The 20,660-nt window shown below is 44.0% G+C and overlaps 1 long non-coding RNA gene across 1 annotated transcript in view; it reads right to left on the reverse strand.

Annotated features, from left to right (window-relative positions):
- Nucleotides 1–2,372: 2,372 nt before the first annotated feature.
- LOC310749783 overlaps nt 2,373–20,660 on the reverse strand; it is an 82,488-nt gene continuing 64,200 nt past the window's right edge. Inside the window, exon 3 of the long non-coding RNA XR_014541779.1 lies at nt 2,373–2,812. This is a non-coding gene — a long non-coding RNA (uncharacterized lncRNA). The remainder of the gene's footprint in view (nt 2,813–20,660) is intronic.

The following is a 20,660-nucleotide window of genomic DNA, read 5'->3' on the forward strand; positions in this document are numbered from 1 at the left end:
CAGTCAGGAGGCTGAACTGCAAAGCAAGCCAGAAGTCAGGACCAAAGGACAACCAAGGAAACAGGAACAAGTCAGAGCTCAGGAAGATCAAGCAGGGCTCAACTGCAACAGGAAGCCCTCTTATACTCCTTCCTGTGCAGGATGATTTGATGGACTGTCTACCTTGGTGGGTGAAAAGGTGCTTCACCAAGAAGCTGCCACCTGCAGTTCACTGGGTCGCCACATGGGGCAGCACAGGTCCCAACAGCTCCAAATGCATAGCCATTGAAACTTGCATAAGCTTCACTGGTCATTCATCAGCCCTGATGCGGTTTGATCGGCACTTTCTGTTTCCAATGAAGCATGGCCATTCAGATAGTTCCCATGCCAGGCAAATAAGACTTGCCCCGTAGAGAAATGGGGCGGGGATGGGCAGAGTGTCCCTTCTTTGTCTCATGGTCCTGACTCCCAGATTATGTTTTTCAAATGGGATAGTGAAAGCAACAAAAGGAGGTCAGTGAACTCAGGGACCATATGCTGGAACAACAAACACACACTGAAATTTTGCAGTTCAAAATAACCGAATATGTGCATGCAATTGTGTAACAGAATTAATCCAAATATTATATACAAATTGCTGGTAATTCGGCCCAATAATGCATTTTTATTTTATTTCTTTTCCACTTTGGTCATCTTGGACATCATGATACAATTGGATGAAGAATAAACCATGTGCCGGTGAATACATCGCAACCTGAATCCAGTGGTGCTGTCAGGGCTTTAGTGCAGACTCCAGGGTCCCACACCATAGAATGAAAAGGAGGGCCACAGACACAGCAGAGCTGGTCTAACTGTGTTAAGAAGTACCGTATTTTTCGCCCTATAGGACGCACTTCCCCCCCAACAATGAAGGGGAAATGTGTGTGCATCTTATGGGGTGAATGCAGGCTTTCGCTGAAGCCTGGAGCACGAGAAGGGTCGGTGCGCACCGACCCCTCTCGCTCTCCACGCTTCAGGAAGCTATCCGCAAGCCTTGGGAGCCCGGTGTGACTTCCCGCTGGGCTCCCAAGGCTTGCGGACAGCAGCCTGCAGCCTAAAACCCGGGTAGCGCAGCGGAGCACGCCACGGGCTTTGGGCAGCTCTCCGCAAGCCTTGGGAGCCTGGCACGACTTCCTGCCAGGCTCCCAAGGCTTGCGGATAGCAGCCTGCTTCCTGAAGCCTGGGACGCACTGAGCAGCGCACCCCGGGCTTCGGGCAGATATCCACAAGCCTGTCTCCCGCCGGTCTCCCCAGGCTTGTGGATAGCAGCCTGTTCTGGGGGCTGGGGTTGGGGGAAGCTCAGGCTTCCCCTGCCCCAGCCCCGCGCCTGGAGGGGAAATAATTTTTTTTCCTTTATTCCCCCCCCAAAAAAAAAAACTAGGTGCGCCCAATGGGCCGGTGCGCCCTATAGGGTGAAAAATACGGTAAGTGCAGTAATGTGCATTGCCATCTAAACACCCACATAGAGACCCATAAGGCTGTTAAGTCCAGAATCTAAAATCCCATACAGTCGTAGCTTGGAAGTCGAATGGAATCCGTTCCAGAAATCCGTCCGACTTCCAAAACATTTGGAAACCAAAGCGCAGCTTCTGATCGGCTGCAGGAAGCTCCTGCAGCCAATCGGAAGCCCCGTCGGATGTCCGGGTTCCAAAAATAATTCGCAAACTGGAACACTTACTTCAGGGTTTGTGGCGTTCGGGAGCCAAAAACGTTCGAGAACTAAGCTGTTCAAAAACCAAGGTACGACTTGCATCACCATTCAAACAAGTTTTATTGCTGAGATAAATTGCTATGGCGATAAATAAATGGTTGTATAGGAATAAGACAATGAAACACGTAAACCATGCAGAAATAGTTTTAACAATTAATCTCTCTTCTCAGGGAACTCTGGGTATTGTAGCTCGGTGAGGAGCTACAGGTCTCCTAACAACTCTCAGCACCCTTAACAAACTACAATTCCCAGCATGCTTTGGGGAAAGCCATGAGTGCTAAAGTGGCTCATGGAAGCCAACTCCTAGGGGTTGAGGTCCCCCAATAATATATGTGAGGGGGCTGGGGGCCCCCAAAGTTGATGGGCATTGCCATTCAAATAATGTGTGTTCACCGCATCATGTGATTGATTATGCAGGGCATGGCATACCTGGACACCCACAATATTTTATTCAAGTTGGCACCCCTGAAGTGACTGCTTTAAATGTATAGCGCAGATGAGGCCTAAGTTCACTGAATTAGTTCAAAAATCTCTATATTACACCTGAAAGTAGTTACCATAATTGCTAGGTGAATGGAACACGAAATAAGTTTAATGAATTTTCTAGTTCATTTTCAAGCTCATGCATTTTTTTTTAAAAAAACCCCCTCTTTATCCTCTTTGAGCCTTTAAGCTGAAAGAACATAATGGTTGGGGGAAATAAATGATTTTAAAAAATCACATTCTGGTGTGTTTCTGCGTGTGTTTTGATGTTTTCTTTCTCTTCTTAAGTATATTCCATACTTCAGCACAGCTGCTTGAAGCATTCTGAATGGTGGGAGAGAAAAAATGCTGAGGATCACTTGGATGAACCTGAATTGAACAGCAAACTGAATATGAACCCAACAAGTCCATTTCGTAAAAGGATGAATGTGAAGAAGAAGCAATTCCTTTTGGACACGTTGAGCTTGAGCTAGAACTAGAACTTTCCAAGCTCCATCTGAAGACGCTTCCAACAGCATTCATTGCAGTTCCCCATCCCTACTTCTGCTAGAGGGGTGCAAGCAATGCTGCAATTTCTTGGGTCCAATGCTGCACATTTGCCTATAGAAATCAAAGAAGAAAAAGCACAGAATTACAGATCTTATTTCCATTTATTGATTTATTTATTTCAAACATGATTTCTAACTGAGCTGATGGACCACTTTATTTTATTTTTCATTGGTTGCATTTGTAATTACACCCTGCCTTTAAGGGCAAACCCTGGCAAGATTGTTCTCAAAAACCCCGATACAATATATTGAACACACAATATACATGAAACCAACCAATACAATATATTGAATACACGCTGAAATTGTAACCGGAGCAAATAGTGAAAATAACTAAAAAGCAGAAGCAGCCAAAATGTTACAGAAGCACAAAACCATGAAATTCAGTAGAAAGCCAAGCAGATTATGAAGGTTTTAAAACATCTGCTTCAAGGTCATATGAGCACAGATATGGATCTACCACTGGAAAAGTCCTTTCTCTGGACCCTTGCAGTCTGATGGGTCTTGACAGTAGACCAGGTTGTATTGCCTGGCAGGTTTATTTATGCAGAGGAGAAATTTGATTTAGTTCACATTTCCAAGGCAAACCTCCCCGTTTTGCATTTCCTGAAAAATGCAAGAACCGAAGTCATTTTTCAAAATTCACGCTTATCTGAATTTTGCAATGCAGAACAAGAGTATGCAAAATTGAACTGAAAATGGATGAAAATATAGAGTTATAATATGTTAAGATATTGAGTTAAGATAAACAAAAGAGGGTAAGGATTTGCTGATTTGATTATTTAAATGGGGATACAAAAAGGGGAGGTGTGAGGAGGCCAAGGAAATAAGATAATGAGTTAGGGTTACAAAAATGGATTTGTTTTTATTCTTCTTTTTCTTATTTTATGTATTTTTCTATGTTTCTTTTATTGTATTTCTTTCTTTTTATATGATCTTTTAAATTTATGTTTTTGTAAAACTCCAATAAATATCTTTTAAAAAAAATGAATTTTGCAATGCAGTACCTCAGCCAAATGATGTTTGCAAAAATGAACATATTAGTAAAAATAGCTTGAAAAAAAGAAATAAATTGGGGAAAACCACTTGCAAAATAGGTGTATTATTCAAAACTGCATACAAAAATGTGTTTATTAGGAGAAATTCACAGAAATGTGGCGAATTTAAGACCGGGGGGGGGGGGGGAGAGAATGAGAAATGGAGAGAAGCAAAATTGACAGGTCCATCCATCCCTAGGGTGTTTCACATAACTCAATTCCAAACCAATCAGGGCCTTAAAGGTTAACTCGAGCAAGCTGGCCCTATAAACAATTAGGCTACCAATGCAAATAGCACAGAACTGGTATTAGAAAATAGCTGCATTGTGACATTTCTCGGTTGTCTTTAATGGCAGCCCCATGTAGAGAACATTGCAGTAATGTAGTATGGATATAACCAGGGTAAGTATAACATGCAGTTCACACAGGCGGGGCTCATCGTGCTTGCTGACTGCAGCATCAAGCGATAATTTGCATGTGTGAATGAGATGTTGCAAGTCTCGCACGGCGCAGGTTAGAACTTTCATATCTCCTGGCGTTGCCTCAAATGCAATGGTTTGCCCGGGAATTGGTTTAAGCGTTCAACTGCAAGTCATCTAGCGAGCAGTAATAACATGTTAGGAATCAAGTGATGTATATGCATTGTGAGAGCCAGCCCTGGACTCTGGCCAGCCCTAGTGCTTAACAACTAAAAGAGAGAGAGAGAGAGGTGTGGAGGGCCTGCTTTTTGGATAATAAAAACCATTTGGCCATTTCCCCACAGTTTTAATAATTACCTTGATCTTAGGACAAATGAAGCCTTTCACCATGAAAATGTGCCTTTCTTATGCCAAGTGTCGGGGTGGGGAGTGAATAAAAGCATTCTACATATATCTTAGGTATATTTGTCTATTATTTCACAAAGTCAAGAGCTGAGACCTGGAAAGTCAGGTGGCCCCCAGAGGGTTGCTTAAAAAGGAATGTGGCCCTCAGCCTGGAAAGGGTTCTTCAGCCATGCCTTAGCATGTAGCTTCATCTCGCTATGTTTTTTTCAAATTTAAATACAGTCGTACCTTGGTTGACAAACGCCTTGCGAGTTGAATGTTTTGGCTCCCAAACGCCGCATACCCGGAAGTGAATATCCTGGTTTGCGTACGTTCTTTGGAACATGGACGTCCGATGCAGCTTCCGAGGCTTCCGATTGGCTGCAGGGGCTTCTTGCAGCCAATCAGAAGCCATGCTTTGATTTCTGAACGTTTTCGAAGTCGGACGGACTACGGGAACGGATTCTGCTTAACTTCTGAGGTACCACTGTACTAAGAACAGGGACTCCCAATTTTCATCAGGATTACCTTGTGTAGCATACATGAGGTTTAACCCTTTCCCTCCCCAGCTGCATTCCTTATGAAAATTACACCCCCATCTGCATGTGGATCCATAGGATTTCCTACCCCTTCATTGGACCAACAAGTTGCCTGGATTCACTGAGTGTCCCCCCAGGACAAAAGAAGGCACATATTTGCAGAAGATTTGCACGTGCTGATTTACATGTATAGATGCACAATAAATAACAACAATTTCTGTGATTTAAATAGAAATGCATTTTTAAATGCATTTTAACCAGTGCTTTTCTTTTTTTGGTTGGGGAAGGTGCTGGTACTTGAGTACCACTGAGTACCCCCAGAAAAAGTCCTGGTTTTAACAACATTTATACACCGCTTGCTTGTAAATACAACCTCTAAGCAGTTTGCAGAAAAACATAGCTAATTTAAATATTGTCAATAGAAAACAAAGCTAAAAGAAGGTATTTAAGAAAAAAAATCAAAATATAATTGATACCAACTGTTAGCTAGAAACGGATGAAAGCACAAGTCAGCTCTTACATGTTCGGGTACGGCTTGCCTAAACAGAAATGTTTTCAGAGGGAGCTTAAAAGGATACAGTGGTACCTCGGGTTAAGTACTTAATTCGTTCCAGAGGTCCGTTCTTAACCTGAAACTGTTCTTAACCTGAAGCACCACTTTAGCTAATGGGGCCTCCTGCTGTGGCTGCACCGCCGGAGCACGATTTCTGTTCTCATCCTGAAGCAAAGTTCTTAACCTGAAGCACTATTTCTGGGTTAGCGGAGTGAGTAACCTGAAGCGTATGTAACCTGAAGCGTCTGTAGCCTGAGGTACCACTGTATACGAGTTAAGAACTTAATTCATTCCAGAGATCTGTTCTTAACCTGAAGCACCACTTTAGCTAATGGGGCCTCCTGCTGCCGCCGTGCCGCCAGAGCACGATTTCTGTTCTCATCCTGAAGCAAAGTTCTTAACCCGAGGTACTATTTCTGGGTTAGCGGAGTCTGTAACCTAAAGCGTCTGTAACTTGAAGCATCTGTAACCCGAGGTACCACTGTACTATGAAGGGACCTGCCTGGTGTCAATAAGCAATGAGGTCATTATCATGGGGGGGGGGGGGAGAATGTAACTAGTGGTGCATTGTAGCTGATGCCCAGGCACTAACTGTTGATAAGCAATGAGTCTCCCTTTTGGGGGTTTTAATTTCATTTTTTAAAAAAACACTTTATGCTGGGCTTGGAATAGAGGACTGCTCCTCTGTAATATAGGTCACACGGCCAACCCTACTTAAAGCTCCTGATTCATTATCTCACCCCAACACCGCACCGCCCCCCTCTTGCCAAGAGACGACCTGGGACCCAAGACATTGAGAGTAGCAGCAGGGCATGCGCAACAGCCCAGAATGAAAAGGGGCCGTTGTCTGTGCCAACTAATTTATGCAACCAAGTGTAAAACATACAAGCAAATCCCTCAACACCCCTCAAGCCAAAATCTCTCTGCTCATCTGGTGATTAACCGCCAAGGAGCAGATGCACCCTGCGACACGATTGGCTGGCACAGGTTGGTTGTTTCAGGAAAGGCCCCTTCAGCTGTCTCCTTGGTTTAAGAGGGAACCTGCTTACATGAGTTTAAATATAAAGTCCACAAACAGCCTGGTTTAAAGGGAGCACCCTGATTTATTTATTTTTTGCATGGGCTGGTTTAATGGCTGACTTCTGAGGCCATGTGGCGGTAGAAACAATGCATATGGGAGACGAGGGAGCCAGGGGCTGGTTTTTTAATTAGATTTGCCATCATATTTTGCCTAAAGCAGAAAGGAAAGAAAGGCAATCATACGTTCCTCTTTGAGTGACTCTCTGAGGAACATCAAGGGAAGCAAAAGGGTTTTTCAGGAAGGCTGAGATCCAAAGAAAACACCAATAGGTGCATTGATACTTCTGGCATTGTCTTATCAACATGTACCGTCCTTTTGGGCTGATGGGGAAAAACCCCCTGCACATTATGGGTAAAGTTGGCGCCAGTGTGGTGCACTTCATCAAGTGGTGCACTTTGACTGGGAAGACCTGGGTTCGAATCCTTACTTAGCCACAGAATTGATTAGGGATGGCAGATAAATATGGTTCCATTTGCATTTTATTGATATTATTAATATCACTGCAAACTTTGCTGATTTGCTCTTCCCTAAACAATGCATGAAGCGAAACACAGTTATCCTTCAAAACTTGTGCTTCTCTGGATTTTACAATGTAGTTTGCCAGTCAGCCATGTGGACAGAGATGTGTATATTAGGGGGAAGTGTGCATTAAAAATGCATATTTTGGTGAAAATAACGTATGCGCTATGTTAGGGGGAAGTTGCTTGCAAAAGAATGTGCGAATCAGGCAAAATAGCATACAGGAAATTTAGGGCTTTAAAGGTCAACCCCAACATTTTGAATTATGCTTAGAAACATACTGGGAGCCAGTGTAGGTCTTGTAGCCAATGTAAGTCAATGTAAGACTGGTGTTATACAGTATGGTCCTGGCGGTCACTCCCAATCACCAGTCTGGTAGCCACATTCTGGATTAATTGTAGTTTCTGAGTCACCTTCAAAGGTAGCCCCACAAAAGAGCATTGCAGTAGTCCAAGCGGGAGATAACCAGAGAATATGATAGTGTATACATGGTCTCCAATGAATTTCACACAGAGAAACAGCCAAGCAAGGATGGGAGAAAAATTCCGTTCAGTTCACATTTAAAGGGGAACCTAACTAATTCACACTTCTTGAAATGGTATGTTTTGTTAAATAAATTATTTTATTAAATACATAAATAGGCAGACTGAACACCACCATCCTTCGAAATTTGCACTTCTCTGAATTTTGCAAGATAATGTGTACAAAAATGAATATACAATGGCAAAATGTGCATACATATACTGGTGAAAATAACACATAAATGTGTTATATCTGTGGAAATTGCTTTTCAAAAAGGTGTCTGGGGGCAAAATTGTGGGCAAGAATATTAGGAGAAATTTGCACTAAAATGCTGGTGAATTTTCATGAGGTTTTCTGTTGTTTTTTTAAAATGCAAACTGATGTGGAAATGCCAGGAACTGAACTTTAGACTGGAAAAATGAGAAACTGAGAGAAACCAAAATGAACAGACTCACTTATCCCTAGGAGGGAACGGCATTTGAACGAAGGGGGCTCAGGCATCGCATAGTATTTAGGTTTCTACAAGGCTCTTCAATGTGCACTGAGGAAAGCAGTGTGTGTGTGTGTGTGTGTGTGTGTGTGTGTGTGTGCTTTAAAATTGAATATTTCGCTTTGCTGGCCGGTTCTTTTGCTCCTCACAATATGGAATATGACAGGATATTTTTCAGTGCTATTTTTGTACGTTCTATCGCAGCCTATATTTAAAACAGCATTTAAATCTGCCAAATGGAGCAGTGTTTTAAAATGGTTGTCAGATCAGCTCTTTTTCCTCCCACGTACAGTATATTTCTGACATGGTTTGGAGGAGCAAAATGGAGGAGACTGGTAAAACGTCCACATTTATCCAGCTTGAGAAGGCAGCCAGGATATTTATGATGACATTAGGGAGGATGGGGGCAAGAATGGAATCAAGGGATCGCTTGTTTGCTGAGTCGCTTGTGCTGAGGTATCAGAGTCGGTTGCATGGCTCTTAGGTTTGCTTAAGAGAATCGAGGAGCCAAGCAGATTCTGGAGATTTTTAAGTGAGGAAATGAGCCCTTGGATAATTAGGGCCTTTTTCTTCTCCTCTCCCATCACTAGAGGATAAATGCCAGGCAATAATAACACATTCTTCCATCAAAGTTGGGTGGCCCTCACAATTTGCAGTTAATTATACCTCAGAAAGTGAGTGTATAAATGTGGCCTCATACAGTCAACAGCAGTTTGGACCTGAACCCTGACCCGTACATGAAAGGACCGGTCAGTATATCCTCTAAAACTGGACTGAGCTGCATTCAGACAATCGAGGCATTGCAAGAGTTCGAGGACAAATTCCAGCCAGGCATAAATACTTGGGGCGAGAAGCAGGGCTGAAGAGTGTGGCCTTAGTATGAACTGAGGACTCAGTTACACTAGTCAAAAAAACAGCGTGTTGAATGAAACACCAGATGATGCTGGAGAGTCAAAAATAATAATATTCTAATCGATTTTCCATAGCATTTTTTCCTTTTGTTATAACGATTTAATTTCTCATTTATTTATAGTGGCGTTTTTTCCTGTGTCTAGAACCACCCTGCGTGGCCTCTGGGGAGAATTCTGGGGGCCAGATAGAGAGGCTTCGAGGGCTGCATTTGACCCTGGGTTCCCAACCACTGACCTATCATTTCTCTATACCGTCCTTCAATTAAAAGTTCCAAGACAGTTTGGATCATGAATGACAATAAAAGCAACCAAAAGCAATGGCTGACAACAGGAACAGGCAGCGCTAGTGACAACCACAGCAGAAACTACTCATATATCAGAGCTTAAATATAGTCATTTCCTTCTTACCCATATTGTGCCAGTATGGTAGAGTGTCAGACTAGAACCTGGGAGACCAGGGTTCAAACCCCCGTTCGACCATGAAGCTCAGAGTGTGACCTTGGGACAATCACTGCCTCTCAGCCCCACCTACCTCACAGGGCTGTTGTGAGGATTAAAGAAGGCGGGAGGAAAAGAACCATGTGCCCCACCTTGAGCTCTTTCGAGAAAAAGGTGGGGTATACAGTAGTACGTCGGGTTACATACGCTTCAGGTTACATATGCTTCAGGTTACAGACTCCTCTAACCCAGAAATAGTACCTTGGGTTAAGAACTTTGCTTCAGGATGAGAAGAGAAATCGCATGGTGGCAGCGTGGCGGCAGCAGGAGGCCCCATTAGCTAAAGTGGTGCTTCAGGTTAAGAACAGTTTCAGGTTAAAAATGGACCTCCAGAAAGAATTAAGTACTTAACCCAAGGTACCACTGTAAATGTAACAACCACCGCCACCACCACAACAAAACAGAATATTACAATACCTTGGTTAAGCTAATTTTAATTGTACAGAGAGAAACTTGTCCGTGATTTGGTTTTTTTACTCAGACTGGACAAGTCTGTTCAATGTTTAATGCTACAACTAATACAGATACTTTACATTTTGATACAGCTCTTATTCAGGGATCAAAGCACTTTGCATTACCTCAGTAGCCCTACAATGAGTCTGAAAGGCAGAAGAATAGTTTGGGAGACCGTGGTTTGCCTATGAGCAGGGGCGGCGGATATAGGGGGCAGAAGGGACTTCAACCTCCTCAATCTTTTGAGACAGAAGGCTGAGTCGCCCCAATATTGAGGGAGCTGCCACCCCCCACTGCCCCTGGGTGAGCACTAGCACGCCAGGTGGGGGTGGGAGCAGAAGGCTTGGGGGAGATTTTTGCCCTCCACACCCCTCACTGCGATCGCCAAAGCAAAGGCCCACAGGATGGGGGCGGGAGACTTAGAGGGTATTTTCACCCTCTGTGTCCCTCTGCCACAATCACCAGAGCAGGTGCCCACACATCCCAGCAGGTGTGGTTCAACAGGGGCAGGGATTCATGTGTGTGATGTCATGCAAACACGACAGTCCCCCCCCCCCAAATGTTGGGCCCAACTTAGTGCACCTGCCTATGGCTGCCTTACAAGTCTATCTGAGGTGAGATTTGAACTTTTATTTATTTATTATTTATTTCATAAACTTCATATACCGCTTGAAGGTGTGTGTTTGGTTTTTTTCAAGATCTCAAAGAAGTTTACAGAAAAGATAGAACAAGAAAATCTAGGGGGGGGGCGGGGAATCACGGCCATACTTTCAAGGACCGTATTTTTCGCCCTATAGGATGCACCGTCCCATAAGGCGCACCTAGTTTTTTGGGGGGGAAATAAAGGGGAAAAATTATTTTTCCCCCCCAGGCGCGGGGCTGCGGCGGGGGAGGCCCGAGCTTCCCCCGACCCCAGCCCCCAAACAGGCAGCTCTCTGCAAGCCGTGGGAGCCCAGCGCTGGCTCCCGCTGCTTGCTGAGAGGTCCGCAAAGCCTGGGCGCACTGATCTCAGTGCGCGCAGGCTTCGGCGTGCAGGCAACTCTCCGCAAGCAGCAGGAGCGCTCCCGCGGCTTGCGGAGAGGTCCGTGAAGCCTGGGTGCGCTGATCTCAGCGCGCGCAGGCTTTGGCATGCAGGCAACTCTCCACAAGCAGCGGGAGCGCTCCTGCTGCTTGCGGAGAGGCCCGCGAAGCCTGGAGAGCGAGAGGGGTCGTTGTGCACCGACTCCTCTTGCTCTCCAGGCTTCAGCGAAAGCCTGCATTCGCCCCATAGGACGCACACACATTTCCCCTTCATTTTTGGAGGGGGAAAAGTGCGTCCTATAGGGCGAAAAATACGGTATACAAAATACTAAAACAGAGGAAAAGAGGGAGACCGGATCGTGTCAGAGGTATCTTTTATTGAAGAAGAGCAGGGTATTGTAATGCTGCCATCATCACAGAGGTGTCTGTGGAGGGGATATAGCGATTGAAAATACATTGTATTGTAACTTTTGAATAAATGTTTTTAGAATTCTTTTAAAAAGAAATACTGAAGCAATTAAAATCAGCTGAACTTTCTAAGCATCTTGTTGGGCTTTTACAGTGAAGGTGCTTGCTTGATTTCAGTCGGCAGGGAGTTTCAAAATGTAGGCACTGCTGCACTAAACAATTGAGCTCTTACAGATACAGAACAAGTATTATGTGGCACCTGAAGTAGGGCCAGTTCTACCAATCAAAGCCGTTGAGTGGGCACATGTGAGGTAACTTTGAACATGCTTCTTGAAAAGAGAATAAAAGGGGGGGTTGAGTCTGTGAAGAAAGGAAGTGAAAGGCAAAGTTAACTTTTGTTGTCCCGCCCACTTTGCTTCCTGCCCCCCCCCACTGCCAAAATTCCCTGGGAAAGAGGGCTTGACTGCTCAACCACTCTGGGAATGTGTAACTCTGGGAGTGGAACAGGGGTCTCCTAGCAACACTCAGCACCCTTAACAAACCACAATTCCCAGGATTCTTTGGGGGAAGTCATGACTGTTTAAAGTGCTGTCCTAGTGCCTTGAAGGTACACTATGAATGTGTCCTAGATGTTGGTTTCTGTTTCCCTCACTGAGCAGCTGCTGGTAGTCACAGGACTATGTTTTCATTCCACAGTCCAGATACTGTTGGATTCACACGGGAAAGGGAGACGGGATGTGTCGTTTACTGGTTTCCTGTTTCCTTTGTATTGTCGTTTCTTTGTTGGAGTTGCTCTCTGCTTCTCACAGAGACAAGATGTATATTTGTATGCTCTCAGCATAGCTTAGAAATAAAGCATAGCAATGTAGCCATACCTGCCTCATCCTTTTGTTGCGGACTCTGGGTTATACTCTGCTGGGCTCAAGCGAAGATGAGCCATATCAGCTCGAAGGACCGGAGCTGACTTTATCTAACACTAAGATGGTTGGTGCTCTGGTTGGTGCCCAGACAGGAGTTGTCCCAGGAACCAGATATATTCCACACAAGGTTTCCATGATGGAAGAAAGGTGCGCTATGAATGTACAGAAATAAAATAAAATAAAGGCGAGATGTTTTGCTACATTGATTTGGGAGAGAAATGGTATCCCAGGGTGGCACTGGAAGTGTTCTGAGCTGCAGAACAAAGCACCCTTTCTTGAGTTATTGGCACCCTTTCTTCAGGAGCCTGCGGTCACCCCCAAGGCATCCTGCCATATTGGAAGGACAGAGCGTCCCCTCTTTTTTGTGGTGACTGTTTGCCAAAACCCTGCGGAGGGAGAGTTGCCTGTCTTTTGCCTCACTGCTGACAAAAAAAAAAAGCTTGCAAAGAATAGCCGTCGTTATCATACAACCACCAACCATCAACCCCTCCCCCACCCCACCAAGCCCCACTGTGCTGAGGAAAAGAAGGATATAGACTGATTTCACGTGATTTGTTGTACTTTTATCCTTCTTTTCAGAGGAAGAAGAAGTGAGGCTTCCTAAGAGGCCCACTGAATCAAACTCCAAGAGAAACAATTAAAATGCAATAGAAGATCATGCTTTGTGTTGGAAGGGGATACTGGGTTCGCCGCCAAGTTCAGCTGCCTGTTTCTACTAGGAAGCAGAAGGAGATTGGACTCAGTGATGGCTAGCTGGGTGCAACAGGGGGCCTCTCAGCTGCAACATGATCCTCCAGCCATGATGAGGGAATATCTGGCTTTCCTAGTGGTACAGTAAGGGCATTTATAGTATGGACTTCATGGTCTTACATAGGGTTGCCATACGTCTGGAAGTTCCAGGACAAACCCAGGATCGAGGCATCACAAACACTGTCAAACAGCTCAACAACTTTGGCCCAAACAACTTTTGTCCAGATTTTCATGTTCTGAAATATGGGAACCCTATCTTACAGCACTCCTTCTCCTCTTCAGATGGTAATGTGCATATTCCCTCACTTATTTTAAAATGTGGTAAGCCAGGACTGTGGCACTTAAGGGGGCTTCTGGCACATTCTGGCAAAACATGTTCTGCTTCCAAGGCAAAGTTCACAAACCAAAACACCTACTTCCAGGTTTGCAGCATTCTTAATCTAAGTTGTTCATAAACTAAGCTGTTCTTAAACCAAGGTACCACTGTATTGGTAAAGTATACAAACAAACAAAACATAGGAACAAACATTGTACACTACCCAAAATGGGTTGGGTCAGGCCAGCAGCCCATCTAGTCCAGTATCCTGTACTCACAGTGGCCAACCAATAATTTGGAATTTTACCTCCTTTCATCCAAATGCTTCCTCCCGCACCTCTCAAAATGCACACTGATCATGCGCTATGCACATGTACATATTAAGTTTGTACTGTCGCTTACCTGCCGTGTTATTCTTTTAATATTATTGGTTCACATGCCACTATCCTAAGGGACATAAGCCACGCTGTTTCCATTTATTTAAGAAGCTTATACAAAGATTACCAGAATGTTGGCAATTTAGTGGCAGGAAAGCTCCCAGGTTGGCTATCTAGCCCATGAGCCAACCTCTCCACTCCTAGCCATGCACCCTCCTGCTTTTGGATAAATTGACCAAGGAGTCCTTTATCCCTCTGCCTTTTTTTGTGGAGGATTCTGGGAAGTGCATTCCTCCTAGGTCTACAGAGGTTCTAATTTCCTGCTCCTTTTCCCCAACACTCTGCCGATTTCATTCAGCCTCCTACCGTCTCCAGGGAAATGCCTGTCTGGTTTTGATATCTCTTCCCTGCCCTCGTTGGTAAACACAAGGTGAAGAAAGGATGTATTTAATTTTTAGCAATGTGCCCCTTGTGTCAATACCTCCCCCTCATGTTCTCTTAGGCAACCATACTATCTTCCTTGCTGATCTCCTGTTTCTTATTGTTCAAGAGGCAATTTTTCTTTCTTTCTTGTGCACCAGAATTTTTTGTGTGTGTCCTGAAAAATCTGCTGTTTTTCTTATTATGCTTATGACATATTAACTGTTTCTAGTACAGTGGTACCTCAGGTTACATACGCTTCAGGTTACATACGCTTCAGGTTACAGACTCCACTAACCCAGAAATATTACCTCAGGTTAAGTACTTTGCTTCAGGATGAGAACAGAAATCGTGCTCCGGCGGCACGACAGCAGCAGGAGGCCCCATTAGCTAAAGTGGTGCTTCAGGTTAAGAACAGTTTCAGGTTAAGTACGGACCTCCGGAACGAATTAGGTACTTAACCTGAGGTACCACTGTATTACTCTTATACCATACTAGCCTCTATTAGAAACCCCGGTCCATTCCTGTTTGGGTAAAGCATTATACACTGAGGTCACAACCATACCATACATTTAAAGCATATCCAACATACATGTAAAGCTTATGGTTTCCTGCTATAATTTTGCTGGCCAAAAATTGGAAAACACAAGAAGTACCAACAGTGGAGGAATGGCAGATGAAGATGATGGATTTTTCGGAGCTAGCTGACCTGACCGGAAGAGTCCGCGACCAGAAGGAAGAGGAGTATCAAGAGGAATGGAAGAAATGTAAAGATTATTTAGTTAAATATGTTAAAATAACTTAAATAGAATTACTTGAGAGCACCAAAATGGCCTAGGATTTAAATATGTGATGTTGTAGAATACCATGGATAAAAGTTAAAACGAAAAGAAAGAAAGATGTTAATTGGACTATGTAAATTTTATGAGAAATTAGTTTTGGAAAACTGCTACAATGATTTATATGGAAACTCAGCCAGGAGGATTCGAGGAAGTCACCTAACAATGTTAACAAAAGTGGAATTCTTACAGTTAAGATATATGTCTGTTTGTTTGCTTGTTTTTTTGATGTTTTCTTTTTATGGCTGTTGATGTTTGTTTTAAATTTGGAAAACCAATAAAAATTTTTTGAAAAAAAAGGAAAGCTTATGGTTTGCCCCAAAGAATCTCAGGAACTGTAGTTTGCCCCTCAAGAGCTGCAGTTCCCAGCACCCTTGACAAACTATACAGTTCCCAGGATTTAAATGTGTGCTCGGCACACATTTAAATGTATGTTCCCTGGGTGTTCCCTCCCTGAACAGGGCTCTCGCCTTTCCCTAAGTTTTGCATCAATTTCAGGTCTCTCATCCTGCACATTTCAAAATGCCAACACTCTGAAAATGAGGTACATGTGAGATACACTGGCAAAGCAGCTGCAATATTAAAGTCTTGATTTCTCTGTGAATCAAGCAAAAGACAGGCTGTGCAATGTAAGCGGAGGTGACCTGGAAGTCCTGAAACCTTCAGCATGATTTCAGACATACCAAAAGAAAAAGCACAAACTCTCATCTTAACTAACTACTGCTCTCAAAGAGCTATCCAAAGGAGGTGAGGAAGAACCCAAGGTGGTGAAACTGCCAAATCCAAAGCCCTGCTGGGCTGCTACTTCTTGTGGCTGGGTGGAAAGTGGCAGGTGGGAGGGGGGGGACTTTGTTTTTCCTTTATTTCCCCCTCCTCCAGCTTTTTAAAACAGAGCAGTGGTGGTTGGTGCCCACTGCAGTTATGTTGTCTGAAAGATTCACTTAGATTCATGGAAGCTGTTTGCAGATACTCAGGAACTCCTTGTTAGGATTCTTGCTCCGTGGTTGCAGTCATGGGACTGTTGTATATCACGTGACGGTGTATGTTTTCATTCCACAGTGTGGGAAGTGACAAAGACAGGGTGTTTTGGTGTTACTGTGTTACATGAAGTGGGACTATTGTCCTTTGTTCTTTTTCTCTGTGCTGTCTGATGAGAAAGAGGAAGGAGCTAAGTCAGAATGCTCCGAGTGTATTATATGTAAATAAAAGTAGATTAGCCAAAATGCTGTGCTACTGAGTTCTGTTACGCAAACTGCAAATACTCTGCAGGATCCCTATGTGTGCTGATGCCTCTTGGTGTCAGTCGCTGTGATGTTCGGGCTGGAGAAAGCTTTTGAAGCTCCTGAACGACCGACCAGGAGGGAGAGAACATGCCAGTCGGGCATGTGTCTCTGCCAGGGTCCTGCACATGAGTAGGACGATCCTAACACCCCTGCCTGGCCTGGATGCAAAAGGGGAGGTTGCAAAGACTTCATGCGAGGGCAGGGCAACTTGGGCCTCTAAATCTAGGGGGCCTCACCAGCCTGCCATCTCCCCAGTGCCACCGTCTCCCCTCTCCCAACATTGCAAACCCAATACTTCATGCGAGGGCAGGGCAACTCAGGCCCAACAACTATGAGACTCAGGGCTAGCCAGTGGGGCCCAACTTGAAGCAGTGAGGCCAAACTTGAGGGGTTTTTTTTTGTAGGGCCCCAGTTCACAGCCAAAGTCTGCAAAATCTTATAGATATAAATAAAATCCATCTAGAGTGCCCCGGTGCGGGGGGGGGCCTTAGGAGCGACCCACAGGGCCCAATTTGACCAAATTGCTTCAATTGCCTTAGGTCAGCCCTGATGAGACTGTGCAAGGGTTGGACTGACAGGCCCTGCACCTTCTAGGTCCCTGGTGTCACTATTCAGAGTACAGACTCAAGGACTTGGAAATAAGGGGGGGCACTTATTGGAAATCAGATTTGTCACCTCCCCCCCCCAAACCCTGGGACGATGAGCCCAGCCACCTTTTATTCACAGTCGCATAAGCACTACACTACAGCATGGCCATAAAGCTGTACGTTCAACCGCTGAAATACACACCCAATATGTAGCAATGGGGATTTATATTACTGCTTTATGAATGAACACTGTTTTTTATTGATGGACTCTGTATTTTTGGAATTACCTAAGAGCCACCAATAGGGAGCTCTAGAATCTGACAGCTAACCAATCGGGTACTACCAAACAGCGACCCCTATTGCTGAAAGCAGGTAACCAGCAGGAAACGTTTCAGCTCAGCCCCTGAACACCCCCTGTTGTGCAGATAATGGAGAAAGCTCACAAATTGTATCCCTTCTGACATCCTGGCCAACTCTATTATGCTGGTGTAAACCCTGGTGCACCAGGAGCCCAGAATAGTAGCAGATAAAATCCATTCATACATCAGCGACCGATAAGACTTGTTAACCAGTTCTTCCAAAGTCTTCCTAAATTATAAAGCTCCAAAATACAGGCCAAAAGAGAGCAGGTCTGGGAAGAGCGAGCCATACAATGGGCACCACCAGTTAAAAGGCCCTGCTCCGTGTAGCTCCTGCCCTGTTATTTGATAGGGTGCCCACTTGCCCTTCTTCTTGACATGGAGTCTCCAGGTCCAATATAAAGACCATAAGAAGGGAGAGCAGGGACCTTGAAGTTCCCAACAGTTGTTAATCAAGCAAGCAAGCAAGCAAGCACACAGCTCACCTTTGTCATAGTCAGGCCTGTGCCCAATCTTGTTTTTGTACAATCTTGTTTGTTCTCAGTAACCAAAATTATATTATCAACATAAACAAGCAGAAAAGTTGTTTTCCTTCATTTGCAAGGAATCATACAAAACATAGCGGCACTAATAAAGAAAAGCTCCAGGGTGGCAACAGAAAGCAAACTAAAAATGCTTTTTCAGTTCATCAGAACTATCCAGCAATATCAAGTTATAGGAAAACTGGTACTATTAACAGTAACCATTCTAGTTGGTTAATTGATTAGGCAACTTCCATACACATGACGTCTGATACTAATTTCCCCCTCAAAGAGTTAAATAATAACACATCAGAGGCAGCTGAAGTTGCAAATGGAAACAAAATATCTGTGAAAGGAAGAGGAGCAGGTTTGCTCAAGTGTGTTGCAGGTAGAAATACTGTTTGTAATGAAGTGAGAGCAGTAGTTGCTCGAATTAACAAATAAGAAAGTTTTGAGAATTTACATGCTAGATTAAAATTGATTCATTCATTGAGAAGGGGATTGTAAGAAAAACACTGGGACCTAATTTGAATAATAGAGTGCCTGGCATCTGGTGGGCAATCTCCTCCTTTATTTCCACACTGTGGCTGCAGACCAAATCACCTGTCAGGAGAGCTATGAGATTCAGGTGAGGGTCATATGCCTTGTCAATCCCAGCAGGTATATAACAGGAATACCTGCATATCAGAAACTTATATTGTGGACTCAGCTATATAGCTGCAAATATAATGTTTTAAGTGCGTTGTACAAATATGACACTAGATGGCGATGGTGAGCTAATGGCAAATTCAATATATATTTGTGAACGTTTTATTTAAAAAGCATTTTCGCAGTGTTTTTTTAAAATATATATTTAGATTCAGCCCGTGTCACCTCGCTCTTACCTTTTCTCCAAACTGAAAAGTATCAGAGGCTGCAACCTTTCCTCCCCTTGATCATTTTGGTCGGGAGGCGGAACTGTAGATTGTGAGTTTACAAGGTGTCAGGTTGACTCAAAGCCATGTTCATGCCATTTCCCAGCAAACTCTGAGCTAGCCGCATGGGGAACAACAATGGCTAATGATTAGAACAAAATGCAAGATTTTACATGTTTCAGAAAACGATTATAAAAACCATCAGGCCATTTTAGGAGATGATCCATGACCACGTTTCAAGAACCAGAGAGATTTGCAGTGGGGCTTGCAAAACTGTGAAACCGGCTCGGCACATTCATCTCTTTGAAGAATGTTTGAATTAAAATGTGTACTGTTTGAGAACCCTAGTGAACTTTGCTTGGTGTTGAAAAATGTTCCTGACTTGTAATAACTGAAGTTCACAGTCTGCTCATTTATGATGTTGTAATGAGCAATTTGTGAAGCTGTAATTCATACTTTATCATAATTCCTAATTTTGTATTTTTATTATGCCACTAATTACATGCGGTAACTAGTAGGATGGCTAAACCGGCAGTGACTTAGACAGTGCTGTAAATTATCAATGTTGCCCCTTCTTTCAGTTATCCCTGTCAAATCTGAGACTGTAAGTTACTTGAGGCAAGGACTCACTGTCTGTCTGTCTGTCTGTCTGTCTGTCTGTCTGTCTGTCTTTGTCTTTGTGTCTGTCTCTCCTTCTGCTGTAAAGTTCCACATGCATTGATGATATCGGGAAGAGCTGCAGTTCGGTAGAAGAGCATCTACTTTGCAGCCAAAAGGTCCCAGGTTCATTCCCAGGCATCACTAGGTAATACTGGGACTGAAGTCTTGGAGAGCCACTGTCAGCCAGTGTAGGCAATATTGAGCTAGATGATCCTCTTCTTCTGCGATCACTCGTAGCTGGGTAAGATTGTCTTCCATAAACACGGTTTTAACAGTGAGTCCATAAGTAGCTGTGGAGGCCAATTCTGGATCCATACGTCCTTTCACAGTGGGGACATAGGTTTCTGGGTGGGAGCTGATCACGGTGAGGATTTGTCAAATGTGCCTTCCTTTTAGCCCGCGGTTCTCAACCTGTGGATCCCCAGATGTTGTTGGACTACAACTCCCATCTGGGGACCCACAGGTTGAGAAAGGCTGCTCTTAGCACATTTCTCCCTTTTGTCTTTAGTTTGAGTGTCTTCAAAACCCATGACACCTTTGGTAAAGGTTGTTCTCCAGTTCGAGTGCTCGCAGGCCAGTGTTTCCCAATTGTCGGTGTTTATACTACATTTTTGTAGATTTGCCTTGAGTCTTTGAACCTCTTTTGTTGACCACCAGCATTACGCTTTCCATTTTTAAGTTCGGAATAGAGTAGATGGACCAGTGGTCTGATTCAGTATAAGACAGATTCCTATTTCCTTGTGTTTACAAACACCTAAGGTTGCACATCATCTCAGAGACAATCAAAGGGTAAAGAGATGTCACATCTACACCATACATTTAAAGCAACTACTACTTGCTTCAGACCATTTGGTGGAAAGTCAGGCTACCAAGTTAATAAACAAATCTTTACTCAGAAGTCAGCCTCACTGTGCTCAACCAGGCTTACTCCCATGTAAGCATGAATAGGATTGCAGCCTATTTTCAGAGAATGGACAGTGCAGAACGTGAACATAAGTCAGAAGAAGGGAAGATGTAGTTGGATGGTCCATGGTGAACAAATTATCCCAGATATCCCACTCTCGGATTGCTTCCAGATGACCTGGTTATTGAGCATTCATCCTGATTGGTTTGCACAAAG

This window comes from Podarcis filfolensis, assembly GCF_964270895.1.
Source record: "Podarcis filfolensis genome assembly, chromosome: 14".
NCBI lineage: Eukaryota > Metazoa > Chordata > Lepidosauria > Squamata > Lacertidae > Podarcis > Podarcis filfolensis.